This window comes from Ranitomeya variabilis, chromosome 2, assembly GCF_051348905.1.
Source record: "Ranitomeya variabilis isolate aRanVar5 chromosome 2, aRanVar5.hap1, whole genome shotgun sequence".
In the NCBI taxonomy this organism is placed as follows: domain Eukaryota; kingdom Metazoa; phylum Chordata; class Amphibia; order Anura; family Dendrobatidae; genus Ranitomeya; species Ranitomeya variabilis.
The window spans coordinates 318128600-318147260 of NC_135233.1; positions in this window are offsets into that span (position 1 = coordinate 318128600).

Genomic DNA, 18661 nt, shown 5'->3' on the forward strand with positions numbered 1-18661 from the left:
AAAGAGGGCAACAAAATTAATAAAGGGGATGGGGGAACTACAATACTGAGAGATATTAGCAAAATTAGGATTATTTAGTCTAGAAAAAAGACGACTGAGGGGTGATCTACTAACCATTTATAAGCATATAAGAGGACAATACAAATATATCTCCGAGGATCTGTTTATACCAAGGAAGATGATGGTCACAAGGGGGCATTTTCTGCGTCTTGAGGAGAGAAGGTTTTTCCACCAACATAGAAGAGGATTCTTTACTGTTAGGGCAGTGAGGATCTGGAATTCCTTGCCTGAGGAGGTGGTGATGTCGAACTCAGTCGAGGGGTTCAAGAGAGGCCTGGATGTCTTCCTGGAGCAGAACAATATTGTGTCTTACAGTTATTAGGTTCTTTAGAAGGACGTACTGTAGATCTGGGGATTTATTCTGACTATATATAGGCTGAACTAGATGGACAAATGTCTTTTTTCGGCCTTGCTAACTATGTTACTATGTTATTATGTTACTAGGTGTACCATGTATACATGTCTGCATTCTGTGTGCATGTCTGCATACTGTATGTGTGTGCATGTCTGTGTACTGTGTGTCTGTGCGTGATGAAGGGGCAGGTTGGGCCCTGTGTTGTATACCTAGATTCTGGCAATGTATCTGTGCATCATTAATCGTGGTATGAGTTAAGGAGACCCACTGAGATTCTTTCATCTGGGGCCCACGAAAACCTGGAGCCAGGCCTGTTGAGCTGTGTACAAAATGCAGGCTTTTTTTTTTTTTTTACAAATCTCACTTGTTGAGTCATAAAGGATTTTGAATTTTTGGGGATTGGTAAATAAGAGGAAATTCAACTCAAAGTCGATCCTGTGCTTACCAATCCACTTATCTGTGTTATCAATCTACAGATATTTTAATATATTGATTTAGACTCCAATGGCTTATACTCTGTGACTTGTACCCTCACTTTATTTTATTAGTGCTGCTTTATTTTTATTGTTCTATCTATTTATCTATTATCCATCCATCACGCTTCATGCATTTAATAGCCCTCTGTGTCTGTACTTTTACATTTTCTGGCTGAAAACTGGTTCATGAAGCATTACACGAACACCCGATTTATTACAGCATGGCTGGTCAGAACAATGAAAGCAATTGTTACCATCCATCTTTCGTGTCTCCCGTATTTCCTCATAGATTGTAAGCTTGCGAGCAGGGCTCTCATTCCTCTTAGTATCTGTTGTTTATGTGATTATTATTCTGTAATATCTTTTATTGTCTGTATAAGTCCCATCTAAAATGTTAAGTGCTGCGGAATATGTAGGTGCCATAGAAATAAAATTATTATTATCTATCTATCTATCTATCTATCTATCTATCTATCTATCTATCTATCTATCTACCCAATATCTATCTATCTATCTATCTATCTATCTATCTATCTATCTATCTTTCTCTGTCTGTCTGTCTATCTATCTATTTGTCTTTCTACCTTAGATTTCTTTCTTTCTATTTATACTTTATCTTATATTTAAAGTTGTTGTCAAAGAAAACAACAAATAAAAAATGACATATCACAAATGAATATTTCTCCGCTGTGATTTAATTTGAAAAAGCATTCCCTGCTGCCACCATCTGCATGACTCTGCATAAGACAGCTGCATAAAAAGAAAACATTTTCTTCATAGAATAATCAGATTTAAAATATGGATTTATGTGACTGTAAAGTGTATATTTAACAATGAAAAATAGAGCAGGTTTTCAATGTTCACCCACAATGTTTGCCGGCACGCAAACATCCATTCTATTTAAGGCTGGCGTCACACTAGCGAGTTTTACAGATGTATGAGCGCAGAAAATACGTCCCGAAAATACGCATTGCACACGGCCCAATGATTCTCTATGGGACAGCACCTATCTGCCATATATTACGCATCCGTAATATACGATATGTTACGGGCGTAGAAAATCGCAACATGCTGCGTTTGTCGGCGTATTGTGCAAAAAATACGCCAATGAAAGTCTATGGGGGCGAGAAAAATACGGATTACACACGGACCAGCAGTGTGACTTGCAAGAAATACGCCTGACATCTCCTGGTGCCAGAAAATGTGCCAAGCCCTCAATCAGGAAGCTCAGACATGCTAATTAACTGAAAAAGCCAGCCAGACACCCCAGAAGTCTGGCGCTCCACGGAGTTGCAAGCAGCATGGCAAGCATCATAAATGTTGATATGCTCCTGGTCCTGGTCCAGGAAAGGCCCGAAATTTGGGACCAACGTGATGCCAGTTATGCCAACCGGGCTAGGAAGAGGGCTGCTTGGAGGAGCATTTGTGGGATCCTTTTCCCAGAATATGAGCAGCGGCCACATGAGGTCCAGAGTCAAATGAGTAAGTACAGTCATGTTTATATATTCATTAATATCTAAAACTGCATTGCCTCCATGATTTGGTGACTATTGTACTGTACATTAACATTATTTTTTTTTAAGCACCATTAATTACATGGTGCTGGAAATGAGAAAGGGGTTAAGTTCAGAGTTTGATAGATATCGTTTACATTATCAAAATTTACAATGACATACTGCTACAGAGGGAAGAGGACCCTGTCCTTATGTGCTGAAATTCTTGGTATTTAGCATTAGATCAGATTGTGCTGTTTGTGTTGACAATATTTATATTGATGATCTTTTTTACTAAATGTAGGTTACTAGGACACATTAAAATCTGTAAAATCACTGTTGCCTTGTGTTACCACTGTGCACAATTACCTTATCTATTTTTTTTTTCGCTTTCATTGCAGTGGAAGATGTTATGAGACGATGGTGCAGCATACGTGACCAATATAGGTGCAAAAGACAGCAGCGGGTCATGAGTGGCTTGTCAGTGCCTGCAAAAAAGCGCATATATATATTATGATAGACTTTCATTTTTGGATCCCAGTATGGATCTGAGACCGTAAGTAAAAACATAAAAACACATTACACATAGATTTTTTAAATGTGAAAGATACATTTTTAATTCCTTATTATTATACTTTAATAACAGAACACAGTCCAACCTCATTGAGAGGGAGACCGACTCTGACTCTGAACCCATAATCGATCCGGTTGGGGAAGGAGAAGAGGTGGCTGGACCATCTTCACATCCTTCCAGTGACATCCCTCCTGAAACATCTTCTGTGGCCCTGCAAGATCCGGCAACAACTGGGCCCTGCAAGATCCGGCAACAACTGGACAAGAAGCTGCACTACCACCTACAGCAGCACCACATCCAGGAGGAAGCAGGAAACAGTAGCAGCCCTACTCTTCCTCTGGAGACATCCCCACAGGCTGCTGTCAATTCCCGCGGTGGCTGCAGGAGGAGAGAGCTACAAGAAAGTCGCAGGAATGTGGACACAGGGGTCCTTAATTATTTGGCATGGGCTGCACAGGATGACGGTGAGGAGGCCTTTGCAAGAAGCCTGGCCCGGTACCTCTGTCCCATACCCTGTGAGGCAAGGCTACTTGTGAGAGGGTGTTTTCAAATACTTATTGATTCATGCACCCCCCAAATGATCCCTATGAATTGTTTGAGATAATTGAGAGGTGGCAGCTCTCATCACGTAACCTCCTGCGCATTCCATCATCTCACCAGTTGCAGGATCAACAAGTATTTGAAGCACCCCCTCCACGTGTGCCTACACCTCTACCCCTTCCCACCCCAAACCCATCAAGGCCAGCACCATACCATATGGCAGCCTACAACCAGCCTTCCCAATATGGCCACTTGTCCAGACCCAGTGCTGGAGGCTGGTCCCAAACTGGGTTTGGATGACATGGCCATATTGGGGGTGGCTATGAGTCAAGGCCATATTTGCAGCAGCATGAGGGCCAGAGTAAAAACTCTTATAGCCAATACCCAACTGGCCAATATGCTCATGGCCTGTATTTTGAACAACCACACACAGCATCCACACAGGGTGAAAGACAATTGTGCCAACAAAGGCCACCTGAGCAGGACCCTGAGCTTCCTCCATCACCTCCACCAACTTACAGAAATCTGTAAAACCTTTTTTCTTGTGGTTGGCTGTTTTGCGCCTAACAATGTTTTTGTTTACTTTGTGCTGTAAGAGCACTTTGTTATGTTGTTGTTACAAATCAAAAAAACAACAAAAAAAATTAGTATACAAAGCCATATGAACAAAATATGGTTTGACGTTAAGAACAAAAGGCTTTTGCTATAAATAAAAAATATAGTCAAAAGTCAATTGACATTTGTTGGAAAAACATTATTACATCACACACATATGCTATTTTCTTAACCATCTGGTAATTAAGTAAATACAACACACAGAGTACAGTCTTTTAAGATAAATGATATTTATGGCAGATAATATTGTAATAAAGTTAAGAAATCACAACTGAGAAACAGCATAATCTTGCCAGGGAGTAGCACCCTGAGGAGAAACAAAATAATGTGAAAAAATATCTCTCACTTTTAATCCAGAAAGAAGACAGCGCGGAGGAGGGCCATGTGGTGTAGGCCTACTCACATTGGGCAACATTTCTTCACCAATAGCAGCTGAGGAGCAATCATGAACTCTAGTAAAATTGTGCAAAACAACACGCTTTAATTACTTCATTAATTACTTCATTAATAGTAGCCTCACTCAGCTGAATGGCAGACTGGAGAACATGCCATTTGGCACACAGAATCCCAAAGGCACACTCCACCAGTCAACGCGCCCTGGAAAGCCTCAAATTAAATACACGTACATAAGTTTAACCTTACAAATACATATTTTGTATGTGCGTTTGCCCTAATTTACACATATATTTTGAAATACCTGCTGGCAATCAAAACTTTAAAAAAACCCATCATCAACATACAGTATGTGAGGATGTTGAATACATACCGTAAGGTAAGGAGAAGATGCTCCTCTGCGGATATGCTTTTTCGCATCCTGGTGTCCTGATATGTGAGTACTGTCTCCAACAAGATATCAAATGTTGCTATTGTCATTCGACAGTATAGGTAGGACTTATCAGGATGTGCATGCAGAGCTGTATATAGCCTCTGAAAATGGTCTTTAGTGAGGCGTTGGGTCAAAAGAGGATGCACCCACAATCTTCTTCTCCTCCTTCGTGGATCAACAATCACAGGGTATGGCTGACCAAACCGACGCGACAAGACCCAGTTAAATAAGACCCGCTGAGTTGGGGTGAAGTGCAGTAGGTCAGACATGGTGCAAACGTTACCACAACACAACAACAGATGCACAACCACAAAATGGCCATATGGGAGGTTGACACCTGTTGTAGAGGCCTTAAATATGGTTGCTGATGCTGATTTATATTAATGTCAGCCTACAAAACTGGTAAATGTCCATTTTGTGAGGTTGCGTGGAAAAAACGCAGTACGGATGTCATACGGATTACATACGCAACATTACATGTGCAAAATACGCGGACACACCTTGCCAACGGATTACATACGGAACATTATTTCAGGATTATTTCGGCGTATTACGGCCGTAAAAAAACCGACCGTATTTACTTATTCCTAGTGTGACGCCGGCCTAAGGAGAACATCTGTGGACTCTTCCATTTTCATCAGTGTGGTCTGATTTGTATTATTGTGTCAGCCTTTGCACTCTGTAGAGGACTTTCCTATGGCTCAGTCAATCTCTGATCACAAGGGAACATGGTGACAGCCTTAAATTCATATTACATAAATGCTATTTTTAATCCATTGCAATAATTATAGAAAAAGATGATCTGCGCCTCCAATTTTAGTGATCAATTGCTGCTAAGCAATATTTATTTCAACATTTTAAGCTCACTGTATGAGACGCTTAATAGTGGATCTAACTCGATAAAATGCAGCACTGCACTATGAGCACCATCGCAGTACATTATTTTAAGGGACTGCAGCAGGGGCAGACATATCATTGATGCAACCTATACATCTGCACAGGGGCCCAAGTTATCCACCTCTACAGTGGAAAATTTGCATTATGATGAGCTATTGGACTGCAAAGAGCCCATGTATTATTCTTGCACAGGGCCCTTTTCTGGCTATGTTCACTAGTTAACTGCATCCCAACAATACCCTTGCTTCCATGGTTACAGGTATTTTTGAAAATATTTGTATGTTCTGTCCCACCTTACTCTTTTGCTTTGTCTTGATGCTGGCACTGCACCTATTTGGCCCAGGTTTTTAAATCAGAAGAAAACTATTTAAGGTTGTCTACCTATTTGCTCTCCATTGACTAAGGCCATAGGTGTGAAGGGAGCTGTTAGTGCATTGCTTGTATGCTGTTGTGGTTTAGAACTAAGCGAACTTACCCTGACGCAGGGTTGTTGGGATGTTTCCTTGTGTTACAGTGCTAGTGGTCACCATGCAGTGCTTGACGGCATGCAGTAGTGATCCACTTTAATGTGGTAGATGTGAAGTGGCAGGTCGGTATACACAAACTGATCAGAATGAAAAAATCACTTCCTTTTATTTTGCTTAGCAGCAATACATCACAACTAAAATTGATGTTTCACCTGAGTCATATTCTGCAACAGTTACAGTTGTGTGAAAAAGTATTTGCCCCCTGCCTGATTTCCTATTATTTTGCATGGTTGTCACGCTTAAAAGTTTCAGATCACCAAACAAATATAAATATTAGACAAAGATAACACAAAATGCAATGTTTAAATGATGGTCTTTATTATTAAAGGGAAGAGGATATACTCGTGACAGAGAGAGAGAGACAGAGAGACACAGAGGGAGACAGAGAGAGAGATGGAGAGAGAAACAGACAGAGACAGACAGAGAAAGAGACAGACACAGAGAAGGAGACAGACTTAGAGAGACAGATAGAGACAGACAGCGATAGAGACAGACAAACAGAGAGATCAACATAGAGAGATAGAGACATACAGACATAGAGAGTCAGACACAGAGAGACAGTAACAGAAAGAGACAGCGCGAGAGAGACACAGAGACGCAGAAGCATACAGGGAGAGCCAGAGAGAGACAGACAGAGAGAAACAGACAGAGAGTCTGACTCTGTCTGTCATTGTCTATACGTGTTTCTTTGTCTGTCTTTCTGTCTGTCTCTTTGTCTTTGTGGGCAGGTTTTTCCTTGGTTTCTCTGGCTTAGAGCAGTAAGATAAGACTCTGCCTACAGTACCTCTCCTGAGCATGAGAATCTCATTGACTGGAAACGTCTAGCACTGATTCCACAAGAACCACAAGACAGATTTTGAATCAATGTAACAGCACTAACATGGCAATGCCTGAAGTTTACTTAAATGAAAAAAACAAGCAATTAAAATCTATAAAAATTAGATTTTATTGTATTCATTAAAAAAGCCAGCACATAATATATAGGTGAGTGGATCAAGCCAGGATCGCAAACAGTTACATGTCAGCAGAACTATATATAAACTAGTTGACTACTTATCTAGAAATGATCTAGGGGAAAGCATAAATTGATCCTCCTTTCCCCTATCTGACAGCAGAGGTTCGCACTATAGAGGATACATTGTGGTGCCCCCACTCTGCAACTGTCCCTGATTGACCCAGTAAAGGATATCCTTCACTGAAAGCCAACATCAACACCCAAATAAAGAGCTTTATGTTCAACAACAGTATCTAAACCTGATAGGTTACTATAGCCCAGCGGTCCCCAACCTGTAGCTCGGGAGCCACATGTGGCTCGCGAGCCTGTGATGTGTGGCTGCCAGCCCGCTTGGTGCATTAGCACCAGGTGTAAATAACTATTAAGAGCTGCTCTCTAAATGGTGATTTTTGTGTGTAGCCCTGTACAGAAGAGCAGATCTGAATGTGGATGATATAGGAGTCCATGGAGCTTGGCATACTGCCTTGGTGTGATTTTAGTGGAAAAGCTTTGGTAGTCATTATACCAGTAATGGAGGCTCTTGGTGTCACTACTGTGAGTAGGGAAGGAGCTGGTTGTGGCTCGCGACCCTCTCTCAGAGCTGAATGTGGCTCATGATGCTCTTTCATAGCTGGATCTGGCTTTCAAGGTCAGAAAGGTTGGGGATCTCTGCTATAGCCTATATGTGACTATATCTCAGTGGGTGCCAAGATTTTACAATATATAGAGATATATAGAGAGTGATACTTGTGGTCCAACTGGCTGGAGCTGCCTCAAGCTCTGCCCCTCACGCTACAATCCCCTGATGAACCCTTTATGCCACAGGAAAGGGGAGAAATGCATCAGGATGGGGAATTCTACCTAAGATAAGTTACACCATATGCATCTTGACTATTAACTTTATTATGGATGTCTTCATGGTAGATTCATTAAAATTATACCATGCTTTATTTTTATCAAACCTTGTTTAATCTAAAATCATGTTCATTCTAGTGCTCTCTGTACACAGATGGGTTGGTATATTTGTATATGGTCTTTTGCATTAGATAATGGCCTGCAAAGTGTTCTGCTATTATTGCATTGCAGATTTAGATTCAGATCCACAGCGTTTTTTGCTGCATGGATTCACATTAAATCCGCAGTGTAGTGCACAGCCAATGTTTATCTATGGGAAATGGAGATTTGTTGTGCACATGCTACAGAAAAATCCACACAGAAACACAGCGCTTTTTTTCCCGCAGCATGTCAATTCTTTTTGCGGATCTGCAGTGTTTCTGCACCCATTGACTTCCATTGAGTCAGGCACATGGGCAGCAAAACCACAGATGTAAAAAAGATCTGCGGATTTGCTGCAGATTGGGAGGAGGGAAATGTGTGGGTGGAGTGTGGGCGGAGCTATGTGCGTGTATGTGTGTGTGCGGGGGTCTGTGTGTATGTGTATGTGTCGATGTCTGCGTGAATCTGTGTCTGTGTGCGGGGTTGTGTGTATGTCTGTGTCTAGGCAAGCATTGTCCGATGGGACTACTAATCCAATCTGGCTATACCTGCTACAGTGACACCATTAGCCAATGATGGGAAAGTAGTCCCATCATCCCATCATCCGGCTGTTGTGTTGAATGTTAAAAAAAACACATACAGTACATATATCGTACAAACTTACCATATACACCGAATCCCCGAAGCCATCGATCATCTGCAAATAAAATTAAAATAATAAACAAACAATATACTCCCTGTGTCCAATCTAATCCAATTAATAACGATTGTCCCACAACGATCTCCTGTGGAAAGCTGTCACATCAGCAGATGGAACTGCTCTCAAAGCACCGGGCTCCGGTGATACAATGACAGAGATAATCCTCCACACTGTATCACTCAGCCACCGACAGGTCACCTGAGTTCACCTGTCACTTGCGGCACTACAGCATGAGAATTTTCTCATGGCTGTAGTGCCATAATGAAAACTCCGATGATACACTGCGGGAGGTTTATCTCCGGTCAGTGTGTCATCAGAGGCCATATAGAGTGGTGACATCTGCTGATGTGACCACTCTATAGGAGAGATTGTTATGGGACACACATTATTAAAGAGGGACTACATCAGAACAGGGAGTATTTGTGTTTGTTTTTTTTATTTTTTGCAAGTGATCAATGGCTTTGATTGGATTAGGTGTGGAATAAAAATTATGAAAAAATATGTAGTGTTTTATTTCATTAAAATACGTTTTTCTGCCTGTGTCTTTTTTAACCCATTAATAATATTAATTATAACTTAATAACTATAGGATTAATAATGGATAGGCGTCTTATTGACACCTCTCCATTATTAACCAGGCTTAATGTCACCTTACAATCAACGGTGATATTAACCCCTTATTACCCCATATGCCACCGCTACACGACATTGGGGAGAGAGGCTAAGTGGCAGAATTGGCGCATCGTAGAGATGCGCCAATTCTGGAGCGGCTGGGTGTTGGTATTTTTAGCCAGGGGGGCCCATAACCATGGCCCCTTTCTAGGCTATGAATATCAGCCTAGAATGCATAGCCTTTCTGGCTATAAATTAGGTGGACCCCAAGTCATTGTTTTTGGGGTTCCCCTATTTTAATAGCCAGTAAATGCTAAATATACAGCTGCGGGCTAATATTCATAGCCTTGGAAGCCCCATGTGTATTACCCCTTCCCAGGCTAGAAATATTGTCCCCGGCCATCGGCTTTCCCTCTCTGGTGCAGAAAACTGCATGGGAGCCCAAACCATTTTTCTTTTAAATTAAAGATATTGCGTGCAGATTTTTTGTGTGTGTGTCTTTATTTATGTACCATGTTTTCTAGTTATCTATCTATCTAGCTATCTATCTATCTATATTTGTCTGTCTGTGTGTGTAAACACTATTCTTCCAAGGAGTATGTAAAATAAGAGGTTGGACAAAGAAATTAAATCACAATTCTTTTTTTTTAAATAGATCTTTATTTAGGTAACAAAATCGCATACAAATCCGCATGAAAAAATGCATAAAATCTGCATCAAAAACGCATAAAAAATGTGCGGATTTTTACCTGCGTTTTCTGCCAAGAGGTGCAGATTCTGTGCAGAAAATTATGCAGGCAAATCGGCAACGCGTGCACATACCCTTAGTGGGAAGGGCTTTTTACTATGATAGTTTGACCCAGGTAGGCATCCATCCTTCTAATCCTCACTAATAGAGCCTTGCAAAATTATCTATTGAGGAGAATACCAGATTATGTATGCCTATCTTTGTATGATGCAATATATAATGCTCTATTGATTAGAGACAAACTATTTTGCCATATGCCTTTCTGAATGTTTAGTCCTCCTTTGAATACATCTTTAAGGATTTTCATAATATGCAGTGAGTACTCTCTGCATCGCTTTATATTATATAATCTGCACCCACTGAGGTATAGTCACATATAGACTATAGTAACCTCTAAGGTTCAGATACTGCTTAAGGCCGGTTTCACACGTCAGTGGCTCCGGTACGTGAGGTGACAGTTTCCTCACATACCGGAGCCACTGACACACGTAGACACATTAAAATCAATGCATCTGTGCAGATGTCATTGATATTTTGTGGACCGTGTCTCCGTGTGCCAAACACGGAGACATGTCAGTGTCCGTGGGAGCGCACGTATTACATGGACCCATTAAAGTCAATGGGTCCGTGTAAAACACGTACCGCACACGGACATTCTCCGTGTGCCGTGAAGGAGACAGCGCTCCAGTAAGCGCTGTCCCCCCCACATGGTGCTGAAGCCGCGATTCAACTCTTGTCCTGGCCGCACCTTCTACTGTATGCGGTCACGTGGGGCCTCCGATTACAGTCATGAATATGCGGCTCCACCTCCCATAGGGGTGGAGCCGCATATTCATTACTGTAAATGAGCGGACCCACGTGACCGCATACAGTAGAAGGTGCGGCCAGGACAGGAAGCAGCGACAGCCAACGAGGGAGCCGGGTGAATATTTTAAGAACAGCAGGGGGCGCACAGGGGGTGGGGACATGGAGCTTTATTTTAAACACGAAATACCACTAAAAAAATTGATTATTCATATCTTCTTTACAGCAAACGCTGCTGCACAGAAGATATGATTCGCGGCTTCAGCACGATGCAGGGGACAGCGCAGCGCTGTCTCTCCTGCACGGTCCGTGTGGTACCCAGGCGGCACACGGCTGCCGCACGTGTGCCACACGGATGGCCTACGTGAGCTCACGGACACACGGACACGGATAACTCCGGTACCGATTTTTTCCGGTACCGGAATTATCTGGACGTGTGATACTGGCCTAAAGCACTTTGCTTGGGTGTTGGCTTTTGATGAGGGATATCCTTTACAGGGTCAAGAAGGGGCAGGCTACGTGGAGCAGGAGCTCCACAACGTATCCCCTAGAGTGCCGCCAACCTCTGCTGTCAGGTTGGAGAAGAGAGGATCAGTTTTTGTTTTTCTCTAGATCATTTCTGTATAACTAGTCAATTAGTTTATATATAGCTGTGCTGACATGTAACTGTTTACAACCCTGGCTTGATCCACTCACCTATATGATATTTTGTGTTGTCTTTTTTTAATGAACACAGCAAAAGCTAATTTTTATAGTTTTTTTCAATTAATTAGACCTGGTTCTTTCTCTTATTTTTTTGTCCTAAAGTTTACTTAGCAAAATCCTGTTGACATGTCCTTTTTAAGTATACGTTATCAGTAAAGAATTGGTCAGGATCTGGGGTCTGAAACCCCCATAATGTCCTAAAAAAAGGCAAAAGCCCTGTTCTGATCTTTTCCTTCTGCAATGACATTTCCATCCACAATGAATGTAATTACAGATACAGAATCTCTACTCAGAAAATCTGTGATGGAATCTAAGACAGTGGATTCTTTATTTTCAGGAATGAAGGAGTTGTTGGCATATTACATATATATTCTTTAATTTTGTAACTGCTTATATAATTGTAAAAATTAAACTTTTTTTTTAAGTATTACAAGCAGAGGACCATTGTACTCTTTGCAGTACGTGTTAAATGTTTTATTACACGTTCAGTAGCAGAAATCACTTTGCAAAATAGTTTAAGTGCTCTTTAAAACCTCTTCATTCTAGAAATTATTGGCCTGAGATCAAATACTTCAGCTGTGGGATATTATTATATGTATCTTTGACTTCTGAGAAGATCATTATGACTATTCTTTCTTTAAGAGACGTCACATAGAACTTATTAATAGTGATGAGCGAACGTGCTTGGATACGGTGTTATATGAGCGTGCTCATATGCTAACCGGGTGTCTTCGGTGTGGTGGAAAAATATGTTCAAGCATGCCAAAGACTCTCGGTTAGCACATGAGCAAGCTCATATAGCACCTTATCTGAGCATGTTCGGTCATCACTACTTATTAACAATTTGTTTATGAGTCTGTGGGATATCATAGAATTCTGCTGATTTAGCAATACAACATACATTACCATTCAACTTTTTCTACTTAAAAATATATGTACATCTAAATTAATTTAGTTGAAAAATGGCAGTTTTAAGCAATAATGTATAACCCCTTAATGACTGATGATGTATATTTATGTCATCAGCTGTGTCCTTGCTTTTGATGCGGGCCTCGGCACTGAACCCGTATCTTTCCCCGCACTAGATGACTAATTTAGCCCCTTAGTGACCAGGACAAAATTATTAAATTTAACCAATGCCACTTTATGTGGTAATAACCAGGAATGTTTCAACATATCCCACTGATTCTGAGATTATTTTTTCGTGCCACATTATATTTTATGATAATGGTAAATTTAGGTTGCTATGTTTTGTATATATTTATTAAAAAAAATCAGAAATTTGCAGAAATTTTAAAATATTTGCAATTTTCAAACTTTGAATGATTATCCCTTTAATCCAGATAATCATACCACACAAAAACATTAATAAATAACATTTCCCTCATGTCTGATTTACATCAGCACCATTTGAGAAACGCTCTTTTTTTTGCTAGCATTTTAGAAGTTTTAAAAATGTAGCTGTAATTTTTAATTTTTTCAGTTTTGAAGTGACTTTGGGGGTCCTATATATTGGAAAACCCACAAAAGTGATATCATTTTAAAAACAGAACCCCTTAATATATTCAAAATTGCCATCAGGTAGTTAATTAACCCTTCAGGTGCTGTTCATGAATTAATTAAAGTGGCATGACAGGAAAAAAAACAATATTTTTACCACCTAAATGTTTCAAACTTCTGAACAGGCCTCTATAGCCGACACACTCTAAGGCCGCTATTTGACTGTGAATTACAATGGCAAACATCAGGACCACACAATCATAATTTCAGAATGTCAATGGGGTTAAAGAGGGAGCCACATCTAGATGCTGTAGTCACTTTTGACAGCAGCATCGAACGGGTTAAAAGGTGATGGTCGGTGCCAACGCTGGTCTTTGCTGATGCAGCAAGTTATCAGCTATAGCGTACAGCTGATAGCTGCTGGATTGTCACCTTTCAGAGGATGCTATTCTCTTATATCTCAGGTCAGTAAAATTATGTATTTGAGGTCATTAAGGGGTTAATTAATCAAGTGCCTCTAACAACTGCGGTTGGATCCGAGATCAATCACTGGCAGCAGCATTATAAGCATCGCCCATTGGCGCCCCTGTCACGTGATCGAGAGGCGTTGATGAGTTGCCATGACAAGTAGGAGACCCCTGTGCCTGTCAATATAATACTCCTGTGAATGCTGTCTAGTGGCAGTTCATAGGAGATCATACGTTTTGCTATACATAGCAAAGTTGATCGATCGTTGCTTTAAAACTCCTAAAGGGACTATTAAATAAAGTAAAAAGCAAAAAAAACCCACAAAAGTTGAAACCACTCAACTTTAAAAATAAAACAATTGAAACAAAACGAAAAATACATATATTTGGTATAACTGCATTCATAAATGTCCGATTCATGAAGATGAAAAATAAATTAATTGGATCGGTAAACGACATAATGAGAACCGGAATTAATTTTTCTTTGGTCGCTGCAACATTGCAACAAAATGCAATAACAAGCGATCAAAAGATAGTATCTGTTAAAGCTAGCGGAACACATCAAATAATATAAAGGGAGATATGAGGTGCATTCGCAGCCCGGAGTCCACCGTGCAGAGATAGAACCTGCTGCTGAGTAATGGCAGATGAACGCTTGCTCACACGTGGGTTAGACCTCACCCAGTGTGAATGGAAACGAACTCTGTTGCTACACAGAGTCACTTAAATGAACGCTGTGCCCTGTTAATAGTCACAGCATGCAGCTGATGGATGCTGGAGGGATCCCTATGATTCACCCCCTCTATGCTGGTGATTGGACTCGCTCTGACCCTCGGTTGCTTTTGAGCCCGCGCCTGAGGACGCCCTGAGTCAGATGCTGAGTCCAAGTGGGAGTTCCCACCCTACAAAGACCAGTTGTTAGGACTGACTAAAGATTTACCACACAGAGTTCGTACAGCGCCACTCTAGTGGATGCCACTAACCACCCTAACTAGGGCTAGGAAAGCGCACTGTTTGCGCACGGTGCCGCACTGGCGGTGGCTGCTAATTGATGCAGTAATTCGTGTCTAGTGCCGGATGGCACAATCTGGCGCTAGGTAGCTCAATCACCCAAGTACCTTCAACAACACTAGGGATGGGAAAGATAAAGGAACTTTCACCAGTTTCAGTTTCTGTCATACATCCACTCACACACGATTTCAGATTTAAACTAGTACATGGCCGAGTGGCCATGCAAACGTTTTATAGCTGTAGCCTTTCGGAACCTTCCAAGTGATCCAATCGGAGCCACTACAAGACCTGAGCATGTGACCCCCGACGTCCAATGAGAGGTCATCCCATGGGCATGCTCAGTAGAAGAAAAGCAGGACTTAGTCCTTGGAACATCTGCTCGCCGCTGATCAATGCTGGTTACAAAGGCTGAGCCTGGAAAAGCAGCTGTAACCAAATGCACAGTATCTGCTTGAGCCGGATCCCGGGATCGACGTCTCTGCTGAGCAGGCTCTACTGCACCTGTAGGAGAATGGGAGACTGCAGCAGACATGGTTTGAGATTCCCCCTGTGCAACGGTGGGAACTCGACACTAAAAGTATCTACCCCTAAAACGGTATCAATAAAAACAGTATCTCAGGGTGCAAAAAAATAAGCCCTCACGTAACCCCAGATCCCCAAAAATGAGAATATTACTGGTCTTGCAGAATGGCAACAAAGGCAAAAACATTTTTTCATACAAAATTCTGAATTATTTTTCACCCCTTCAATATATGTATTTAAAGGATTAATTTATCAAAAGTATTACTGATTATTGCAAAAAAGTTATGACAACAGGGATACTTTAAGAAACTCCTCTTTTTATTAAATGGAGGATAAAATTGAGATCCGTCTTAAAGACTCTGTTATGTAAAAGGAGTAATTCATAAAGTTTTTTAGATATTAGAATTAGTGATAAGTTAATCTCCTGGAATTTGATGCTGCAAAACTGCTCAAATTTGTCCAGGAAATTATATGTGCAACAAATTTACTTACTGTGAATTGAATATGACCAGGCCCCAGAGGATTATAAACATAGCTTAAAAATAGTTTTAAATAGAAAAGGGACAAACACATGCAACAATATAATGTCATAATATTTTGAGGCCTATCCATCACAGATGCTGTAATGCGGCAGGAGAAGAGATCTGAAGACCAGAGTGGAGAGGAGGTATGCGAGGGCTGGGACATGGTAAATATACTGTAAAAAAAATTGATGTCTTTCCAGCCATTTCTAATCCATTTAAATGACAGCCAGTTAGCTTACCACCATTTTGTTGGATTTACACAAATCATCCAAAATTTGGTTTTGCCTCAATCTATGAATTTTGGAAAATTTGAAGAAAATTTTGATTTAGAATTGGTTTGCTCATCACAAGTAATAATACTTTTTTTGCAATACTGGGTCTTATTATAATTTATGCTTATCTGCTTTAGACTTAAACCCCAAAATAGCCAAGGAGACAGTATCATACATTTTAATATTATACATTACATGTTTTTCAGATTCTGAGTTAATTTAGTCAACGTACATGTTTCAATGTTCCATTGCTTACTCAAAACACATAAGGTTCAACTCCACAGGACACAAATGTCTTCTTGGGAAAGCATTCAAGTATTAAAAGCCACAACTATATGTCTAGATAAATGTCTGAAAAAGCAGTCATGTTATGTCTAGTTGCGTACAATGTATCTCTATAACAAGCTGTGCAATCAATGTATGATATTTTAGGCTGAGTTAGTCATCATAGGTAAAGTAATATGGTCTGCTGTTTCATAGCTTTAAATAAATTGACCATTATTGAGTGTAACATCTTCTGCTTTGATAAAGTACAACATCTTATCGATCTGACATTTTTGGTTTTTAGAGGATTGCAACCTATTGATCTGCCCTTGTGTGTTCTGAATACATTCATCAAACCTTTTTAATATTTGAAAGAAAACTAGTTAACAAAGTACATGCAGTGGGGGAAATAAGTATTTGATCCTTTGCTGATTTTGTATGTTTGCCCACAGACAAAGACATGAACAGTCTATATAATGTAGGTTAATTTTAACATTGAGAGATAGAATGTCAAAAATAAAATTCAGAAAATCACATTGTATAAATTATGTAAGTGTATTTGCATTTTGCAGTGAGAGATAAGGATTTGATCCCTCTGGCAAACAAGACTTAATAGTTGGTGGCAAAACCCTTGTTGGCAAGCACAGCAGTCAAACATTTTTTGTAGTTGACAATGAGGTTTGCGCCCAAGTCAGGAGGAATTTTGGTCTACTCATCTTTGCAGATCATCTCTAAATCATTAAGATTTTGAGGCTGTCGCTTGGCAATTCGAAGCTTCAACTCCCTCCATCCAGGTGTACATTGGAAAACTTCATATGGGCCTGCAGATGTTCCTTCTTGAGCAGGGGGACCTTGCGGGCACTGCGGGATTTTAAACCTTTGCGGCGTAATGTGTTACCAATGGTTTTCTTGGTGACTCTGGTCCCAGCTGCCTTGAGATCATTAAAAAGTTCCCCCCGTGTAGTTTTATGCTGATCTCTTACCATCCTCATGATCCATGATACCTGACAAGATTTTACATGGTGCCTCAGATCAATGTCGATTAAAAGTGATTTTATATTTCTTCTATTTTCTTACTATTGCACCAACAGTTGTCTCCTTCTCACCCAGCATCTTACTTATGGTAGCAAATATTGGAGGGACAGGAGTCAAAAACTAGCCATGCAGGTAACATTGAAATATATTTATTGAAAACTTTCAATTTCCACCTAAAAAGATTTATCACATATAGTACAGAAAAATAGTAACAAGTGACTATATCCAACAGTGCATCTAACGCTACAGGCTCACAGAATGGGATAGTAATAAATAATATGTTGCGGTCGTGAATGTTACCAGTCTCTGCATCTGTGCAATAAAGATTGATGCATATCAGCTAGAGTACGTATTGCGATAATAAAACCGCCCTAACCATATAATGCATTATTCTGCCATCTGATCATACAACGTTTTGGCCAGACATGGCCTTTGTCAAGTATACAACATAGTTCAAATGGCCACCTTAAATAGTGTGGAGCCAAAACAGGCACCAATCACCATCAAGGGGCGGCCTTTATTCAATCATTTAAAAGAGCAAAAAAAATATACAACGTAGCTAAACCTTAAAATACAGACAATATACAAACAGTGCATTATGTGACATATAGGAAATATATACAGTATCCAAGAAGTATGTAACTCCTAAAGAAATGCTCCAATCGTAACATAGCTGTTTGATTGTCATGGTAACATTCCACCAATCATCTGTTCTGTATTCGTAAACAGACATCTCATCCAATCCCAGGAAGTCTTCATATCGGCACTTCAGCCCATAACAGCCAATCACCCCATGTCTAACAACATGTATCTACGACGCTATATCCGCCGGCCAAAGACCGCCAGAGCGCGCGCACAAGACACATCACGTGCACGTGGTCACATGACCGGAATGGATGCTGCTTCCTTTTCTATATTTGTGAGTATTGGTCCAGTGGGATCCATGGACTTTGGAGCGTGCATCCCAGTCATCTGAGTGCTGTTGGTTGTTGCTTTTCTACATGGGTTTTGGGTCTTGTCCTTCCTTTCTCCAGTCTGGTCATGTCAGGAATTTACTTTCTCTGCCTTGTTCCGGTGTCAGGTCTGCTATTTCTCTGTGCTGCATCCTGCAGGCAGTGTCAGATATATTTCCTGGTTTCGGCAT